The sequence below is a fragment of the Toxorhynchites rutilus genome, chromosome 1, assembly GCF_029784135.1.
Source record: "Toxorhynchites rutilus septentrionalis strain SRP chromosome 1, ASM2978413v1, whole genome shotgun sequence".
NCBI classification, from domain to species: Eukaryota; Metazoa; Arthropoda; class Insecta; order Diptera; family Culicidae; genus Toxorhynchites; species Toxorhynchites rutilus.
Window position 1 is genome coordinate 27351842 of NC_073744.1, and position 20864 is coordinate 27372705.

At 37.5% G+C, this 20864-nt stretch overlaps 1 protein-coding gene across 10 annotated transcripts in view; it reads left to right on the forward strand.

The window, feature by feature from the left end:
* Window positions 1-20864, forward strand: part of LOC129777193 (cubilin) — a 305807-nt gene that overhangs the window by 7101 nt on the left and 277842 nt on the right. For 3 of the 10 annotated variants that reach the window (XM_055783374.1, XM_055783389.1, XM_055783397.1), the window contains exon 1: window positions 17522-17982. The exons of 1 other annotated variant lie outside the window; for it this stretch is intronic. The gene's annotated coding sequence lies outside the window, so the exon portion shown is untranslated. Of the gene's footprint in view, window positions 1-17520; window positions 17983-20864 lie in introns of those variants that run through there. 6 more of the 10 variants (XM_055783338.1, XM_055783365.1, XM_055783323.1 and 3 more) reach the window with 4 other exon arrangements.

The window sequence follows — 20864 nt, forward strand, 5'->3', positions numbered from 1 at the left end:
ATGTAACAACTTTAATGTGGACGAAAGCCCACATAGGTGAACTTGAAATCTAAATGATCTTGATTTGTCCGATTTGGGGTAAATCCGCAACTAGTAAATGCAAATCTATTTTTCTTCATGACAATCACATATAATCGATACGAGTTTGGGTTTGTTGAAAAGCCCCAAGTCTCTAGTTGCTTATGCTACTATAAGGCGTTGAAATTATTCAAATCGTTATGTTTTTTAACGATTTTCCTTGAAGAGAAATTATGATCATGGTTTGACCACCTCTGATCATGGTTTGTCCGGTTTTAGAAATTACCATTTTTGAATGAAAACATCCGAATTCTCAAGTAGATGTTGCATTTACCATTGCTTGAGTTTACTGTCATTATATTGATCCATTCATAATTAAGGATTTCTTCAGAATATTGCCTTTTCTTGGCCATTTTAAAAGTGTTTACCTCAACACATTCAACTCAGAGAAACTTTATTTCTGCTATGCGCGAAGGACACATTAAACAAACTGCAGCGCGCCAAGCGGTTGCCATTGAAATCATGTGACAAAACAACATTATTGAATTGGACAACTCATGATCAGAATTGAGTTCATCAAAATGCGTTAATTTAATGGTTTAGCTATGTAAATCTGATACGAATGGTGCCCAAGAATGATGTTTACAATATTTGTAAGTGTTATAACCCAAAAAAGGTCTGAATACGTGCGAAATAATCATCTGGTGATTGATTAAAAGTTATCTCAAATGAGGGGAGCATTGACACCAATAGAAGGTGTATTTTATAAACCTTTGAAACATGTGAATCCGTAAAAATATACTATAAAACTACTGTAAATCATGAAAAGTAGTAGTCAGGAACATTGAAATAATTTTATTCGATCTGGTTTTATTAAATAATGCATCAAAAAAAAAAATGTGAAAATGTTTTTTTTTGTTTTTGCAGACAGATGCAGAAAATATCTGATTGATTTGGTAACACTGTAACCGGCTAACTCTTTTTTAATCTCCATACTGGAGCGATATGCCCCATTATGAGATGAAATCGAAAATTGCATTTCAATATAAAAACATATTTTTTAACTTTTTTTTTTATTCAAACTCAATCAATAGCTCTGGTAACATTTGATAATTGCAAAACGTGAATGAGTTTTATAATGCTTCAAAAGTCTTATGACAGAAGCGAGAAAATTTGCAAAAAATAACGATTTTTCTTTATTTTACTATTTTATGAAGCTAGAAAGAGGTTTTTGGTGCTAAAATACTTTTAATTATATTTATAATAAAAAAAGGAAGTTATAAGCACAAAAAATCTACCAATTATTGCGTTTTCCATGGTGATGCGTCTTACCCTAAGTTCCCCTACCTCTAATTAGCACACAAATTGCATCAGTTAATTGAATGCGATAATCAACCATGCTAGGCAGTATCCTATGGAATGAGACTCCACCAAAATAGTAATTAATATGAGTACTCCTGCTGGTTTGCAATAATTCACAATTTCGACCGTACATTCTGTTCATAACGACAGTGATCACAGTCCCTCAATATTTTTTTTAATTACCCCAATTATCATAAATCTATCAAAAAAAGATACAAGAAACCATACATCATCCAACTTCTACTCTCTACTATGGCTAGAAACAACACAAACCGAGACTATCCTCCGATGTACAATTCCGGGTCATCATACACTGCTATCAATTGTGTGAGCCATTCCATAATATCAATTCAGATAACGACCATCTATCATTGGTGTCCTTCGTTCAAGACCTAATCTCGGTTTCTTTTCTTGTGCACTCCCATAAGAAAACCATTTTATTTGTCATAAGATTCTCCGCAGCGTCGTGTTTCTTTTATATGAAAAAAATTACAAAATACATATTTTAGATGTGGCAAGTTATTTTTTTTTATAAATAAAAAAAAGAGTTATAATTTTTTTCAGTGTATATCTTTTTCACGTTTAAACATCAATACTCTATAAGTCTTTCTGAACACAATTTCAGTACGGCTCATAGTTTTTGAGATATAAATTATCAAAGATTTTTCTTACTAAAATCGATGCGCCCTTTTCAAAAGTTACTCTTGAGTCAGCTTGCTGTGCTGTTAAATGCTGTGGAAAACTCTTATATTTCCTCCAACCCAAACGGAATACGAACTTTCATTCGAATCAAAAATACATGTTCTTCGTAGACTAATTAGTTGTGTGTCCGCTACTAAGCGAACGATCATGAGCCCTTACCGCTCACGTCACGGAATAAAAGGAACAATAGGAATATTCTTACGCCGAAAAAAGGCGACATGTGAATCGATAGAATAGGAATACTCTTACGCCACAAATGGCAACTGTGTAATATACAACATGAGATAAAAAGTACACGAATAAATTCGGCTCTGTTACAGCTGAATTGCTAAATGATCCCAATAGAAAATAAACAGATCTACATTTCTAGGGTGATTTCATTTGGAGTTACTCTTATGGCTGGGGTTAAGGCCAATCTTGTTTGTGCGGGTTTTAAATGGTACACTCTTCAGCTGAGATTTGACCATATGCATAAATGTTATTTTCTTCAAATATGATAAGATATGGAAGTCTTTGATATTAAATTCAATTTTTGTGTAATTTTTTTTTCAGCAGTGTCCCAAACACATATTTTATTCTGAAAGTTCATTTACTTTCCAACAATTTTGTCAGATTCAATATTTAAAATCTAAAAATCAAAATTTGTCTTTCTAGTTATGTTGTTTTTGTTGTGAATGCGGATGCGTCGAGATTAGCCACAATAACACTTGTTTTTTTTCCTCAAAACCGATGAATATTGCGACTATTGTATAACGAAATATCCCTAAAACACTCCAATTTAGTAGACATCAGCAATTTCGTGGGTTCGAGCTGAAAACCTAAAAAAAAGATAAATACGTTCCGTTAGAGCCCCCGAAGACCGCAGACTTTTTGTCAGCCGACAGTTTGGTCGGCTTCTTAACACGTTGAGCCCCGCGTCGGTCCCTAAGGGCCGATGTTGAGCTTTTTGGTAGGAAAGCGCTGACTGACTGGGACTGACAGTTACAAAATAAAAAAAATATATAAAAATATGGTTTGTTCTCGGATGTTTTACAAAATATGACTACTTTCTAGTAGAATTTCTGACTATTTTCTGTATTTTTGGGAGGTGAGACCGACTGATATTGTGCAAACGCTCTTGATATGGGCTGAATGGAAAGCGCAGCGAGAACAATTCGGGGCTCAATATGTTAATCAGAGGTATACATATGCGTACATTACACTGATTCAGTTGGGTCGGTGTTTATACTAGCAGCTCAACCCGACCAAACTATCGACCGATAAAAAGTTTGTTTGCGGAGGCTCTTACACTGAGCACACTGCACTGCGAAACAAATTACTGATTATACCTGAGTAGGAATATTCTTGAGTTGCGACCATTCAAAATATTGTATACGATGATTGAGGATTCATCACATTTCAGCTATTTATCTTACCCAATTATTCCTTCAACCGAATATCCACTAGAGGACCCGAGAGGAGAGCACTAAGCACCGCTCGCGAGAGTTTCTCCAACTTTCCTCACAAGAGGAGAGGCACGTGCGAGGAAAACGCGCTTGCCGTGTTTGTTGTTATTGCTGTTTCTATTCTCCACCCAAATATCATCCCAATTTCTCTGTTATCACTTGGGTTACATAATCACCACAGGAGAAAAAAAAGTCAACTGCGGACTGCGATGTGTAATAGCGACATGCTAGCATGAAAGATTTTTTTCGTTCTCCCTCGACAGTGGAAGAAGAAATACGGCTAAACAACAAGATGCTGGGAACTGGGCAGAGAAGGCCCCCGGGAAGGATGGAAACAGAATTGGCGAAAAAATTCGACAAAGCAAAAGGGAAAAATTGCTGATCGACACAGAGCACAAAAGAAACACGACGCTGCGGAGAATCTTATGGCGAATGAAATGTGTTTTTATGGAAGTGCACAAGAAAAGAAACCGGTGAGGTTAGGTCTTGGACGAAGGACTCCCGGGATGGATGGTCGTTATCGGAATTGATATTATGGAATGGCTCACACAATTGATAGCAGTATATAATGTTGATGTACTAATAACCCGGAAATGTACATCGGGGGGTTGTCTTGGTTTGTGTTGTTTATAGGCATCGCAGAGAGGAGAAATAGGATGATGCACGGTTTCTTGTATCATATTTTAAAGCATTTATGATAATCGTGGTAATTAAAGAATTATTGAGGGGTTGTGATTGCTGTCGTTATCATCATGAACAGGATGTACGGTCAAAATTGTGAATTATTACAAACCACCAGGAGTACTCATATTAACTAACATTTTGGTGGAGACTCATTCCGTACGATACAGCACAGCATGATCCATGAGACTGATTACCGCATTGAATTAACAAATGCAATTTGTGTGCTAATTAGAAGTATACATTGTATAACTTTACCGTCTGCATTCTGAAAAAGCCCTATATCATATACACGGAATTGATTATAAACAATATTCACACAATTTTTTTTTGTTCTTAATGACACATTACAATCCATTCAATCGACAGCCAAATTTGGATGAGTCCGCTCAAAGTTGGGATACATACGGAAGTTCGAAAATGTTAGCTGGTTTGATTGGAATGAAGTTCATTCCATGCCATGGGAAGATTATTTATGTTTTGAAGGCCAAAATGTAAATGTAGTGCAAGTAGTCACGTGGCAGACGTTTAAATGATGTTCTGTTCAACATTTGATGGCCTAACAACAAAACGAGAAAGAAACAACGGAGTTAGAAATACTTAATAATGTTTTCAACTTACCTTACCAAACAAGAAATTTTCCATATTCAAATATTTACTAGCAGACCCGGCGAACTTAGTCTCTTTCAAAATTGAAGTTTTGATTTAAATAATTTCAAACATTCACGTTCCCTCCTGATTTTTTTTCTTAATCGAATATTTGCAAACGATAACAGGTGTGGTCACTCGAATTTTAGTTACCCATTCAATGAAATTTCAATGAATTCGTTTGAGGAATTTTATGTTATATAAATCCAGTGCTTCCAATGTGTGGAACGGAATGATTGTCAAACGACCAATGTTGTTGTTATTTCTGTCAGCATATATTGTATCTTTAAAGTGTGCATTCTGTCCAAATTCTATATGACCACCTTGTATATATTATATTTCGTTGTAACACAAGCAGTTACAAGAATTAGAACAAGATTTTTTTTATATATTGTTGAATGCTTAGAATAAAGTATATAAATCGTCAATTTGGTTCGAAAGAGTCGGTTGTTCATTTATTGGGTTCAAATATGATAATTTCAGCTGTCCAGTTTTTATAAGACAATTTCAAAATTCATAAGTATTATCAATGATAAATTCAAAACAATCGACAGATTTACATGTCAATAGTCGGTAACCTTGTCATTTTGGTTAATAGCCTGGAAAATTCGTGTTTGCATACTATTTATCAAATTTTGCTGAACGGATTTCTCGTAATTTTTCCATGTCTCCGAAATTGCGGCCTTGAGTTCATCAACCGAGGTGTACTGCTTTCCCTCAGCGTAGATTCTGCGTACTAGGATCCCCCAGAGATTTTCAACAGGATTCGAGTTTGGATAGCGAGCCGGCCAGTCCAATAAGACAAGTTTTTGGTCCTTAATCTATTGCTTAGTTTCCTTGCTGGTTTGAAGAGCGGCATTGTTTTGCTGGAAAGTGTTTTTTTGCGAATACAGTAGAACCTCGATTATCCGCGAGCGGTTGATCCACGGTGCGGATTATCCGCGAAAGTGAATTCCCTAGTAATTCTATAAACCTTCCGAAATTTGTCAGTGAGTGGTAGAGTCATGCTTATTTGTTTTGGTCATGTCTTTACACATTATCTGATCACTGATTTACACGACACGATAGTTCAATAATTTCTGTATTGATGAAGTATAGTTTTCATGCTAAAATGTCTTTTTTTCGTGTTTGTACCTCGTTTTTAGTCCTATATTGCGTTATCCGCGATTTTCGCTATACGCGATGACCTGGCCCGACTATTTCGCGGATAATCGGAGTTCTTCTGTATATCTACGCAAAAACTGTAGGAGAGAGGATTCTAGAACATGTACGAGGGCAGTCCGAAAAGTACTGAGCCTACAAAAAAAAAAAAACAAAAACTTTGGAAAAGGGCGATTTATTTGTCAACATAGTCTCTTTTTAGCTCGATATACTTCACCCAGTGATACTCCAATCTCTTTCGTCCATCTGAAAAATACGTTATCTCGAGGTCTGCAAAGTAGGTCTTCAGCAAAGATCGATCCTTTGGTACCGATTAAATCAATTAATTGATCCCTACGCCGCACAGTGGGGACTTTCTGAAAAAAAAAACGGTCAAAAATCTTTTCTCGTCTTAACTTACATTTTAGAGCTTAGGTGTCTTCAGAAAAATTGTTCAGAATGTTGATTCGAATAATTTGGCGGTTTCATTTAAACTCTTACTAAGTTACAGTAAAAATTAAAAAAGCTAACTTTTTATACTTCCGAGATTATTTAGTTATGCCTTGAGCAACATTGTAGAACTATAAATTTTATGAAACTTTGCTGAAGATACATAATAATTATCTATCAGTCCTTCAGAGATATAACTATTTTTCTGGGGAGACTATCTCAAAACTAGTTTTTCAACTTAAGTTATGCCTTAATAACGTTATATCAACTTAATATGTTCCACAAAGTTTTAGATAACATGAAAATACATAACTTTGCTGAAGACACTATTAGTGTTAAATGACACCATTGAGATGTACATTGGTTACAAAGCAAAAATATGTGACTTTTAATAATTATTTTTTTCAAAAATGTGCACGTTTGTGCATCAAGACTCAACGTCATCTTGTTCGTCAGGGTTTGAAGTACTCGGCAAACTGCTTTTCGAGCTCGGGAACTCTCGGGAACATTACTTTTTATACCAATTTTTACAGCACAAATTACTCAATTATACTCTGTTTTCTTCATACTTTATCTACTATTGATGTTTATTTGCATTATATTAATATATGAATCAATTTCTGATTCTATCTCATTATCAGACCTCAAATTTGAGTTATTTTGCGGTAGTTTTATTGCAGTTGGTGATAGCAATTATTGCTATTTCGATTTTCGTTTTCGCAAGCTCTTTGATAAGCAGTCGGATGTCATAAGCATGAGCAAAATAAGCAATACATAAACATCCTGATTACTGATCTCTCTGCAAGTTGTATTTTGAAGGTATTTTGTATTTATTTAGAATGTGTTTATACGCCTTTTCCTGATATGTGTGATTTTTTTTACAGAAATTTAGCAGTGTTCGCGGTACAAAAATCTATATATTTATAAAATTTTTATATTTTTTTACAGAATTTTGAGACTTAGTACTGTTTTAATTCAAATTTAAATATGTTCGTATGTGCTTTTTAATATTTGTGAATTAAACCAGTATTAAGTCTCAAAATTCTAAAAAAATATCAAAATTTTATAAATATATATATTTTTGTATCGCGGGACACTGCTAAAATTCTGAAAAATCACATACCAAGAAAAGACGTATAAACACATTCTAAACCTTCAAAATTCATCTTGCAGAAAGATCAGCACTTTGGTCATATAAAAAATAATTTTTCTCCAAATTTTCCAAATGTTTAATGCCGTAACAACACTCCTTGAAGTGGATTGTATATTGTTTATCCACTCAATATTTGGTATCCAGCCGAATACCGGATATTAGAAAAAAAAACAATAATTTATCATTAACAGAAGATAAATCATAATTGGAACTTGTAATGCTTGTTGATTCTTTTTTAATTTATATTTAATTAAGAGTACCTTCTCTCAGATTATCATCCCTGAAGTTATTAGTTTTTTTTTATTTTGAATACAAATAATCAGTTAATGTTTTTTGCATCTTGATATTATGTGGCACTAAATCTGTCTGGAAGGCCATGGTTATCGTAAGAGATAGTCATATAAGAGGAACGATCAAAGCAGAAGCAAAAATTGCCGAATAATGAATGATAAATAATGAATCTTGTACAGAATTTGTTGGAATTTTCAAAACTGTCTTCTGATTTGGGAATAATCGCATTATTGAAAAAAGTATTCAATAGAAAAAGGAAAATTTTTCATTCTATCAAAACTTTTTCCTGTAGTAAAATTACCTACAGGAGCGTTATTGGAATCAAATGCATGCTGATTGATAAGGTTAATTGGATTTACTATTGACGTGATTGATAAAACACTGTGTTAATCTTTAAAAACGCAGAAAAAAAATCGATTTTTTTCTTTCCAATATTGTTATCCACTACACCTACACACAAAAAGATAGACGCATTGTAATAAAGGGTGTGTCACATCAAATTGCATCACGGAAAAAACGCTGTAGAAATTTAATTTTTAGGAATTATATCTTCAGCTTTGGTTTTATAATCAGATAAGAGTGTATAGATCACGTTGGCCATGCTTCACTGTCAATTTTTCGTAAATTTGGAAAAATGTCGTCGAACGAAAAAGAGCGTCGTGAATTAATCTTGTACACTCATTTCGAGAATCCGGAGTTGTCACATCGGGACATCGGTAAGATGCTGGGAATCGTCCAATCCACGGTCAGCAGAGTACTAAAACGATACTTCGGGAACCTAACCATCGACCGGAAGGTGAAGAACGGCAAAAATGGATGCTCCGTCAGTGAAAAAGATCACAAGCGCGTAGTTAAGCAGTTTAGACGTGATCCGAGAAGTTCGGTCCGGGATGTCGCCAATAAGCTGAATTTGTCAAGTTCATTCGTCCAGCGGACCAAGCAGCCTGCGTACATACAAGGTTCAGAAGGCTCCTAACCGCGACGAAAGGCAAAACATGGTGGGGAAGACGCGAGCCCGGAAGCTGTACACCGAAATGCTGACGAAGCCGCATTGCCTGGTAATGGACGACGAAACCTACGTCAAAGTGGACTTTCGTCAGCTGCCGGGCCTGTTGTTCTTCTCCGCAGAGGACAAATTCAGCGTTCCGGAGGAGATTCGCAAGCAGAAACTATCCAAGTTTGCCAAAAAGTACATGGTGTGGCAAGCGATCTGCTCTTGCGGAAAGCGGAGCGCCCCCTTCGTGATGACCGGCACGGTAAACGGACAGGTTTACCTTAAGGAGTGCCTACAGAAGCGCTTACTACCACTATTGAAGCAGCACGAGGGCCCGACCATCTTCTAGCCGGATCTCGCTTCGTGCCACTATTCAAAGGACATGTTGGAGTGGTACGAAGCCAACGAGGTCACCTTCGTGCCAAAGGAAATGAACCCGCCCAACGCGCCGGAGCTTCGCCCAATAGAGAAATATTGGGCGATTATGAAGCAGGCCCTCCGGAAGAACCCAAAAGTTGTCAAATCGGAGGCGGACTTCAAGAGAAAATGGATTTCTGTTCAAAAAAAACTACAACCTGACGTTGTACAGAACCTTATGGACGGGGTAAAGAGGAAGGTGCGAGCATACGGGCTTGGGCTCGAAGTATGATTAAAAAGAAAATGCCAAAAGTTGTTTAATAGTTTTTTACTGTCTAAAATTTTCAAAAGGATCGGTCTACTGGGCGAATTTCTACAGCGTTTTTTCCGTGATGCAATTTGATGTGACACACCCTTTACTTGCAAACTTGAAGCTTTAAAATAATGTATATCCCATCTTCATGCGTTGGTTTTTCACAAAGTTACAGCGTTTCTGAAATCACTTAAAAATGTTGACATAGTACAAACTGCTAGAAAAAGTATATTTTTGTATACTTTTGAACTAAAATAGAGTATTTATTCGTGAATTTCTGCAAGTTGGTGACATATGTCCTCCATAATTGGTACACTTACCTTACCATTCTTTTCCTCGCACCGAACATATGTGTCATCCCCGCCTACCTTGAGCAGTAAACAAAAGGAAAGGAGAACGCAGAAAAATCTGCTCCCTCAGCGATAGCCACACGAGAGTTAACAGGGTTGTCCTTCTCTTGCCCCCAAATGGGGGTGTTTTTTTTCCGCAATGGATACCTAACCTCGCACTGTGTGTTCGTCCTGTCTAACGTAGTGTATAGTGCGCCTCTTTTGTAATCATCTCACAGGAGAATTCACACTGCAGATAGGTATAGCCCATTCCGGCCGGTGGGTGGAGTGGGCACTCAGTTTGCGTGAGCCCATTCGGCTGTCTGTCTGCCAGTCTGCATTTGGGTTTGATATCATCATTTCCTGTGTGCAGATGGATTGCGGAGGTGGCGGTTTCCGAACACGAGAAATGGAATCAAACAATAGGCACACGTGTGGTAGCTGGTTCACCGTTCGCTGCCATAGTGCTTGCTGATTGTGCAATCGTTTATTCACCGTCAGCAGTCTGGTTTGGATGGGAAAAGCGACAATGGTTATGGCTCTGAATTTCCTTGCCATGTAGGAACCACGCTCATTTGTTTCAACTAGATAAATCTTATCTGCGTTGGGGCCACCCTAGATCGGGAAAACTTCAAATGAGTTCTGAAATGTTATCGACAGAAGGCTACCGAACTACACTAGGGTCATATTTACCCTATAATCCAGCAAAGTAAGCCTCCAAATTGAAAATATATGATTCTTCATTTGTGTTTGATTAGATTACTGTCTCTGGAGTCTAATTGGATGATGTTCCGATTTCAGCACCCCAAAAAGGATTTCTATCTTTTCGTACATGGTCGTCCATACAGATTCCGAGAGGAAAAGGCTTCGATCAGAGCCATAATTTTTATCCTTCAGCACCACGTGCGTGCATTCACTCTCTTATTTTGGGTCCTGTGTGGTTGTATTACATACCTTTCCTTCTTGACGAGAAAATGACCCTTCTCGCTCTGTGTGTCAACAATCGTGAGCATCACGTACACACAGAGAGAAAGAGATTGCGAGAAAGGCGCAAGTAAACAAGAGTCCTCTCTTTTTCAATGCACGTGTGCGTGCTTGTCAGTGTTTAATAATGTCTGTTTTTGCGGTGGTGATAAGCCAACGTTATAGACAGCCACCCCAGGTATGTCGTTCAGGTCCGCGTATAAGTATTGGTCGATTAGCTAGCCAACCTTGCTGAATTTGAAATATTTCTGTTTATTTCAAAAGATAGGAAGATTTGGAAGATATTCCCGGTAAAGACAGTAACATATTTGATGTAAGAATACGGCAATGTTGAATGTAATGCAAAATATGTGCCCTTTTTTATATTTTATCTCGGAACACAAATTTACAAATATTATGTCGAGCTAAATTCACACCCTATTCACAATCAATTTAGAAATAGTTATCAGTTTCATGTTTTGTGCCCAAAATCAGATAGCGACTAATTTTTTACAAGGGCTTATCCACATTCTTCTAGAAAATCTAAAGCTAGTTGGCTGTTCAAAATATCTTGTTTGGCGATGTTTTTTGTTGTAAAATCAATCAACTTTCCAGGAAAAATAAAAGAAAATATTGGCTTATTTATTCATTTAAAAAAATAAATAGTAAGTGTTGCATGGGCAATCTCAGAAAAACGCATTAACACTAGTTTTTAAAAATCTATTGAATGTCAATACTTTGTGAAAGTGTAGCTTTGCAAGATTAATAATATGAAGAATCGAGTTTACGCGAAATACTATATGAATAAACGTCAATACAGACTAGACTGTATAAAGATGTGGTTATCTTTTCGAGTTATGTTTTTGACATCTTCACATAATTTTGGGCAAGTCCTGCTGCACCTTGTATTTTATATTATTTATTAGCTGACCCGGCAAAATTCGTACCGCCCAATATGGACTTTTTGTTATTAACTCAACTTCTAGCTAAGCGAACATTCATGGACATTCAATCGTTGTACTATTCGTTGATTGATCTTCTATTTGACCCTTTACAATTTCCTTTTACTATAAATTTCCTAGTACTTCCACCAAAAATCGTCATAAAATTAGACACAATTCTCGTTCAAGATTTTTCAACCACTTGCACATAACATGTTTCTCTGTTACATGGACTATATGTTTGATTCAGAAAATATAATAAAATGAAGACATCTCAAATCGGACGGCTTCTTTCTCGAGTTTTGCGCTGAACAACACATTTGTCGATCCATTTGTATTTGTACACAGCCATTCCATTTCAAACCGATATAGTGGTTCTCCAATTTTCGCGAAAAGTGGTGTATTTGTTCTTCATCGCAAAATATTAGTCCCGTATGTTTTAATTTTTTTTCTTAAGGGTGCTCATTTCTATTTTAGGGTGGTCCGAAAATCGTTTTTTCGCGTATTGTTCAAAAATGACTTTTTTTTCGAAAATTTAACTTAGAAACGAAAAAAATCACATCTCTGATTTCTGGATATTTTACGTAAAAAATCCTCAGCTTTCAAGAAAAAATATAAAAAATATAGCCCCTCTAATCCCAAGCCACGAAGACAACAAAAAACAAATACAATCAATAATTACAAAAACAAAACCCAAATTTTTGGCAAGCGCAATATTTTTCCAAAAAAGACTAAGTGATTAACTTCAGTTTGATGTATCGATCATCAAAATCGGTCCAGTAGTTCAAGAGTTTTGAAATTTCTGAAAAAGTTATTTTTGGGAAAAAGATGAAAAATTGATTTTTCGGACCACTCCAAAATGAACTTTTTGGCACCCTATTGAGAAAATAAAAAAAATACGAGTCAAATATTTTGCGATCAAGAACAAATCTATCACTTTTCTCGAAAATCTGATAACTCTTATATCGGTTTGGCATGGAATGGTTGTATAGCTATAAGATATAGGAGTGCGTTTTTACTTGAACATCAATTCCGCATTCGAACAAAAATCAGTTTCGTTAGCGCAAACCTCAAATAAACTAACAACGCTTATTACGATATCATTGCGAAACATTGGGAATTCAATTTTCCGTATTTTCCCATTTACATTCAGAATTTTCCGAAAATTTTCAATTGTCATGATTGGCTGGAATATGGTTGGTTGAAATATGTGTAATATTTTCCTCCTTCCCCTCCAGAGGAGGGAAGGATGTCATCAAACCATCATTGAAATCTTTCTCGTACCCAAAAAATCATCACATGCCAAATTTGGCTCCATTTGCTTGGTTAGTTCTCGAGTTATGCAGAAATTTGTGTTTCATTTGTGAGGCAGGAAATCGTAACGGAAACATTAAAACACGTGAGGATTTGGTCCACAATGTCAGTCAACTTTATGATTCCCGATTGGGAAGTTGAGCTGGATGGAAAAACAGGTACAGTTGGGGCTTTTGATATTCCCTCGAGTGCTGGGTCATTCGAAGGTGCATAGTCGCACTGCAGGTTTTGTCCACATGTTGCTCTCCGCAAGTGGCACAGCGCTCCTTGTTGGCGCAATAAGCTGCTGTATGACCAACTGATATTTGTTACAAGCCATGGGCTTTGACACGAAGAGTCACAGCGGTAGCCTCAATTTGTCCACCATAACGTAGTCCGAGAGGGCGGAATCAGCAAAAGTTACTCGAAGCTTTTGTTTTTCCCTCTTCCTGGGACATTTTCCCTAATTAATGGCAGTCCAAAATTTTCACCTTCATCAAAGGGAGCTTTTTAAATCTACCATCTCCCTGTTTTTATTAATTTTATTATTTTTGTTCGTTCGTCAGACGGTTCAGTAATCACCCCCGAAATTTCTACGTTATGGCAGGGCACGTATGCGCGATATTCTAATATGAACCGCTTGTCGACAACAATCTGCGTTAGCTCACAACAGCACGCAGTTTGTTCGGTCTAACCTTGCTAATTTCGACCACGAAGGAATAATTTTTTGTCAGATCTTTCATAATCTGAATGACGTTGAGCGATTTCCCGCTGGGTTTGGGCCGGAAGAAAACAACCCACGGGCCAGTTCTAGGTGTATCTTCTGGATAGAACTTTATAGGGGAGAGGAGATAACTAAGGGGGAAGACGTGATCGAGGCTTGAGTGGGAACTGTTGAGGGGAATCGGGGGCAACAGATGAGGATTGCGAGGTCGATGGTTGAATTAAAACGGGAGGGTTCGGAGGAAGAGATTTGCGGATTTCTTAGAGAAGGGCTTTTCAAGATGGGTTGACTATTCTTCGGAGATACATCTTCTGATGACGAAACGTGCTTAAGCGACTTTACGGCACCTTTTTGTGCAACCGAAAGGGAGTCACCGTAAGAGATTTTCATATTAAAAGACCCCTCCATTGTCCATCATTTATGTGACTGATAAATACAATGATTTGGAATGATTTCTATAACCTAATAAAAAAAAAATCAATGAGAATAACAATAATAAAAACTATTTGCTAGAAATTGGCATTGCAAATACATACAGGTCGGGGGTATTTTTTGTTCCGACTGAAATGTATTTCCTCAACACAGACTTTTAAATCAAGGTGTCTGGGGAAATCGACTTTGCAAATAAAAGCAAACTGCTAGTACTTTTGTACTCGTTTGCCTTTGTGCAGACTAGAATATGTTTCCTTAACATGGTCTTCTAAACTTAGGAACCTGGGAAAATCATGCAGACATTAGTGGTGAATGAACTTTCAAATTCAAAGCCTCTATAGTCTAAAAAGTAGAAGTTGAAGTTGTTGATTCATGCAAGCCGGAGGTACTTCTGCACCCGCATGTTTTTTTGCACTCCGAAAAGTGTTTTCCTAATACTTACGAAAGCGAGTACGAACACAACGCTTTGGCTCGGTTATTCAAGATTGTATTGAAGAATATGCCTTCATATCTTCTGCTCACTGAATTTCTACGCATACCATTTGATGATTAGGTAAAATGTTGATAACCATTTGCTGCGATAACGCCTATTGATTGAACAATATGCTTTCGAGTACATGTCAAAATCGAAAATGAGTGCCTGAATTTCATCAAATCAAGCAAATTCGTGGTTCGAGAAGTACGCACACCTGAGAGTTGCAAACTTCAGAGGGAAATGTGGAACAAAATAATCGTTTTTTGTCCTAGGTATCATACCAAACGTAAAGTACTATAATTAAATTTACTTTCAACGAAGAACATAATTTATCACAATGCATGAATTGACTTTACATGGCATTTATTCAATCTCTACTCACAATGCAAATATATTGAATTCAATTGAATTCGGAAATTGTTTCATTCAGTCAAAAATTTGATCGATACAAACAAATGATTGTCAAGCTAAAATAGTCCCACGTTAACCTTGCGGTTATATCATAGATATAACCCACCCATTTTGAACGTAGGATTCCGTCTTCCGGTATCTATCATTTATTGTTCATCAATTTTGGGTGGATTTAAGAGAATTAAAAAAGCTCTTGAAAAGCTACCAGAGCGAAATTTGAGGCGATCTGTAAAAAGGATCTGTAGAAAAGGACAGAAAAGTAAAAAATCAAATCTTATTTGCTCAATTTGTAAAAGAGGAACGTTAGTGAGTCCAATCACTGGAATCTTCATTGATTGATTACCCTTTGACCCTTTACAATTTCCTTTTACTATAAATTGTCTAGTACTTCTACAAAAATTCGTCATCTATATATAAAAATGGAGTGATGTCTGTCTGTCTGTCTGATTCTTATAGACTCGGAAACTACTGAACCGATCGACATGAAAATTGGTATGTAGGGGTTTTTGGAGCCGGGGAAGGTTTTCGTGATATTTTGAGACCTCTCTAAGGGGGGGCTGCCATACAAATGAAACACAAATTTCTGCATTACTCGGAAATTAACCAAGCAAACGAAACCAAAGTTGGCATGTGAAAGTTGTAGGGTGCAATAAATGTTTCTATGATGGTTAGACAGTCCTTCCCCCACTCAAAGGGGGGGATACCATACAAATGAAACACAAATTTCTGCATTACTCGAGAATTAATCAAGCAAATGAAACCAAATTTGGCATGTGGAGGTTTTAGGATGCAATAAATGTTTCTATGGCGTTAAGATACTCCTTCCCCCTCTCTTAGAGGGGGCTGTCGTACAGATGAAACACAAATTTTTGCATTACCCGAGAATTAATCAAGCAAATTAAACCAAATTAGGCATATGGAAACTTTAGGGTGCAATGAATGTTTCTATTGTGGTTAGATACCCCTCCCCCCTCTCTTAGGGGTGGCTGCCATACAAATAAAACACAAATTTCTGCATTACTCGAGAATTAATCAAGTAAATGGGCGGGACGAAGTTTGCCGGGTTAGCTAGTTATAATATAAAATTATTTTCAGGACACAATTCTCGTTCAAGATTCTTCAAGCTTTTGGAAATAACATGTTTCTCCGTTGCATGGAATAGATGTTCATATAGATAGGAGATATAGGAATGCGTTATTCCGTCTGAAAATCCTGTTCCACTTTCGAACAAAAATGAATTTCGTTAGCGCCAACATCAAATGGACTAACAACGCTTAGCTAATTGTAGAACATATGGGAATTCAATTTTCCGAATTTTCCGGTTTTTCTCTTCGCTATATTGATCTACGGGAAGAGACGAATACAACGAATACAATCTATATTTGATGACTCAAATTGAACCAATCCTTCCTCGGGTTTTGCGCTTACCAACACAATTGGCTTTTCATTTTTATTTAAAGATATAAGATATGGAAATGAGTTATTTCGCCTAATAATCCATTTCCACTTACGAACAAAGATCAATTTCGATAGCGCAAACATCGAATGGACTAACAACGCTTATTATGATGTAATTTTCGAACATGTGGGGATTCAATTTTCCGATTTTTTTACCTTCCTTCAGAGTATTCCGAAAATTTTCCGGTTTTTCTCTCCTCTAAATTGATCTATGGGAAGAGACGAATACAACAAAATAAAGAAGGCTAAAATCGGACCATCCCTTCTTCGGGTTTTCCGTTTACCAACAGATTTTGCCTTACATTTTTATTTATATAGATTACTGCTTTTCAACTGGGCTACAGTGAACTCTCAGAGTTTAAAGTCTCTTTAATTCAAGACCAGCCAACTGGGCTACAGCCCTGCTAACATTCACCCAGCTAAAAAGCAACCCAGTTAAGGCAAGTTCAGTTATCGAACGACTACTACGACTACGACTACTGTATTCAATTTCATCTTTGGAATTCGTCCAAAAATAATCATTTCATACTTATAGCATGCAGCCGCGTCACCGCACGTATGTTCGAAGCTTAACACGTTTCAAGGAATCATATCTTCAATCCTCGCTCTCTCTGTGTGTTTTTGGAGGTTGATGTTGATACCGAAATCTCGCCCTCCAACACACAAGAAAACCCAGAGAGCGCTTTGGACATCCCAATAAGTTTCGCGATGGTCCGACGAATTTTCACCCACAAGCATTCTCCCAGCCTTCTCTCAGTGAGCGAGCTCCTCGGTGTATCCTTGTGTATAGGTCCGCGTTTCAACTCTAGACAACAGACAGACATCTGCCCTATCGTCATTCATTGGACTCGTGCGTCTCTCGTTCGGGCGGCTGGCGGTGTCGCGAGATGCTGCTGATGCTCCTTGTGGTCAGATGAAATTTGGGGGAGAATAATCGCGGGCGCGCTCAGGAGCATACGGCAGCGCGAGTTTCGGACGTTCAGACGACTCGGCGACTGCTCTCCGAGATTCGAAGACACACACTCTTCAAAATCAAGCCACCCATCATCGACTTATCTTTCGGGAGCTGCTGCCACTGCTGCTGCTGCTGCTGCTGCTACTGCTTATTTTTCTACTCTACCCGATAGGGGATTATTTTGTAACGGACGGACGGATAAGCTCGTGTATATATATATTTTGTACTGGAACAACCTTGCCTTTTGTGCCGTAGAATCGAAATAGTGTGAAAACTTTGGGCAGTGCCCTGAAAAACAAGTAGAGCAAGAACAATTTGCGGGTGGATTATTAAATATCGTCGTAACCTTCGACTGGTGATAACAGTGTTAACAATGAACGCATTTTTGTAAAGTGATTTGTAGACTTTTATATAATTCGATAGCAGGCGAAGACGGTGACGTTTAAAGTGAGTGAATTACGGGGATTATGATCCCACGAAGCGTAGGTTCTAGTGAAGACGGAATAATTGCCCTCGGATGTCGATCATATTTTTTTCCGACTTCCCAAATCGTTTCCCATTTTTGCCAGCACTCAAAAAAATGCAAAATAAACGTGTGTGGTGACGCCCTTCTCATACATGCAAGGACCAAGGTACCATGTCCTGCTGCTGTGGAACGATTGCGCTCGCGTGTATGTGTGTGGGGGGACACTGTAAGTGATACACATTTGATCCTTTCACCATCGGAATGCTGGTGCTGTTACTCTCGCTACTCTCAGTGCCATCAGGATATTTTGGGTGCGCGAGACAGAAATTTTCTCTTCGCTCATTCTCTCCGAGGGAATTCCCGTCCCGTCAGGATCGACATCATCATATGCGAAGGACGGAGTCTGTTTGTGTGGGTGTGTGTGCGAGCGTATGGCTCGGGGAGTGAAAGGATGTCGCTCACTATCCCTTCGTGTGTGATAGCTGTCAGAGACTTTCTCTGATTATTTTTCTTCCTGTGATGATGGGACGAGGTGCGAAGGGAATCCCGATCCACCCATTCTGTTTTTGAAAGTTCGCGAAAGTAGAGCGAGGTTTTCTTTTGTTTTCACAGGATTGGGTGGGAAGAGGTTTGTAAAACCGAAGAACATTTGACCCCTGGTTTGGTTTGTGATTTTTCCATCACGAAACATCGACAGACGATGATATTTTTTCGTAAACATTGTCTTGAATAGTCTTTTCTATGTATTCTCATTGTGTAGCGAGAAATCATGCCAGTTTGTCGAAATACAAAATAAATGAACAATAGTATTCAAAGCCAAAACGCGATTACGCTTTTGTGTATTTCGCTCACTTTGACTCATGTATTAATATTTATTATAATGTATATGGACTTTATCCTTGTTTAAATGCAATTTTATTTGCCAGGTGCCCTAGCTTTCTGCTCGATTTGGCCACCTAGGCAATGGCGCACGCCCCTGCATAGTACTGATCATATTTTTGTGGGATCACCATGATGGATTACTATCCCATTCAGTGTAGAGTCGAGTCGAATTGCACAACTCGTCTTTTTTTTTATAAGTGGAATCCTATAATTGGCACCTTGAAGGTTTTAACCTTCGTTGTAAAACTATTAAATCGGGGATGGTTTTTGATGAACTATTTTGGTCAACTTCCAGAGGAAAAACGCAAGGGCTACAGTACGAAGTCACCGATAAGTAAAAGTTTGGTTTTTGTGGGTGAATTTGCACGAAATCTTATGACCAAATGAGACAGACGCTTATAACACCCAATTGTTAGTCAGAATCTACAAAAAATGAACTTTTTTTCAATAGACCTTGTGATTTAAATATTCTCGCTGAACATTTTTCTGTTTTTTCAAGTTGGCACTACTGTCAGTGATCTTAACACTTTCGTCGCCCCGTCACCTAGGAACTGGTGACGGATGGGTTCAACGGGTTCAAATTAGGGTTTTTAAAGAGAATTGAATGATATAGGTTTGACCGTTAATATCTCTCTACCGGATGAACGAAGTGGTATGAAAATAACGTTTTTCGAAAGATAATAGATCTACGAGAGATGTTTTTAATTTATTGCCCATAAAAACTTGTTTCAATAGGTCAAAACTGCCTTCAAAGCAAACTATTTAAATCATTATAAATAGCGATCACTTTTTGAAATTCATTTGAGTCTCAATTGGTTTGATGCATTATGCATGATGCGACGGCTGGCCAATCTATCCGTTTCTCTTTTGTTGCCGTGATGAACGGACCTACAAAATCGTTTCATAATGCGCTCAAGGAGTAAAATATGATTTCGCACACATTTGGGAAGTTAACTAGGTGTTCCCGTGATGATTTTTTATATCAAGGAAAATATATTTCAGATGTATGGAGGATTGAATTGGCTTGTCTTGATGATTTGAGTGTCGAATATCAAAAAGAAACCTCGAACGAAACAATATTATTTCGTATATATTTGAACAGATCACAAGACAATTCCAAAGGACAACAAAATACCCATTAATCCATTTATTGAGAATAGATTTAAATGCTAAGCCAATGGAAGTCCTAAGTTAACCTTGCGGTTATATTACACATATAATTCACTCCTAGTTTTTTTCGTCTTGGGTGGGAAATGCTGCAGATTTGAATAACGACATACTTCAACAACTGGAAGGTCTGTCAGGAAGCTGAAGGACTTCAGGTTTTGTTGAGGAAGCAAAACAAAAAATCCGTATCCATAGGGTTTGTGGATAACTCTTTGGGCTTTTGAGGACAACAAGATTTTGCTAAGAATCTACAGTGTGTGACATTTTTGGAACTGTTTAATCTGTTCACTCGCTTTTCGCAGTTTCAACTGATCATTGAGAAATGTTTCTGAGCGTTGTTAAAATATTGTCGGAAGCTCGATGGAGTGTTCATCATAATGCCGTGAAACCAATTTATGAGCTGATTACAGCCACTGGAGTGTTGAGCGACTCAAATACCGGATCAAGTGCATGGTCCCTCGTACCAGCATATTATGATTTAATACTTCCGTGTTATCTGTACTTCTGATGCGCTGTACAAAATGAAGTAGATCTAACGCAGAATTTTTGCAAACCAAAGGACCATCTCTGAGTAACATTGTGATCAGACTCAATGCACTGGTAATGATCCAACGATGAAAGAGGGATTGTTGGAGTACATTGGTCATTTTCATATTCTAAAAAAAGTCAAAATCATCAAAAGAAGAAGCCGAAATTTTTGAAACAATTCAAGCTCGACACATGCAACACCTGACAGCGAACTGAAAAAGTCGATTTAACGAACTGGCAACTACGGAGTTTCGGAAAGGCAGCTTTTGCTAGAGATACTAAGATT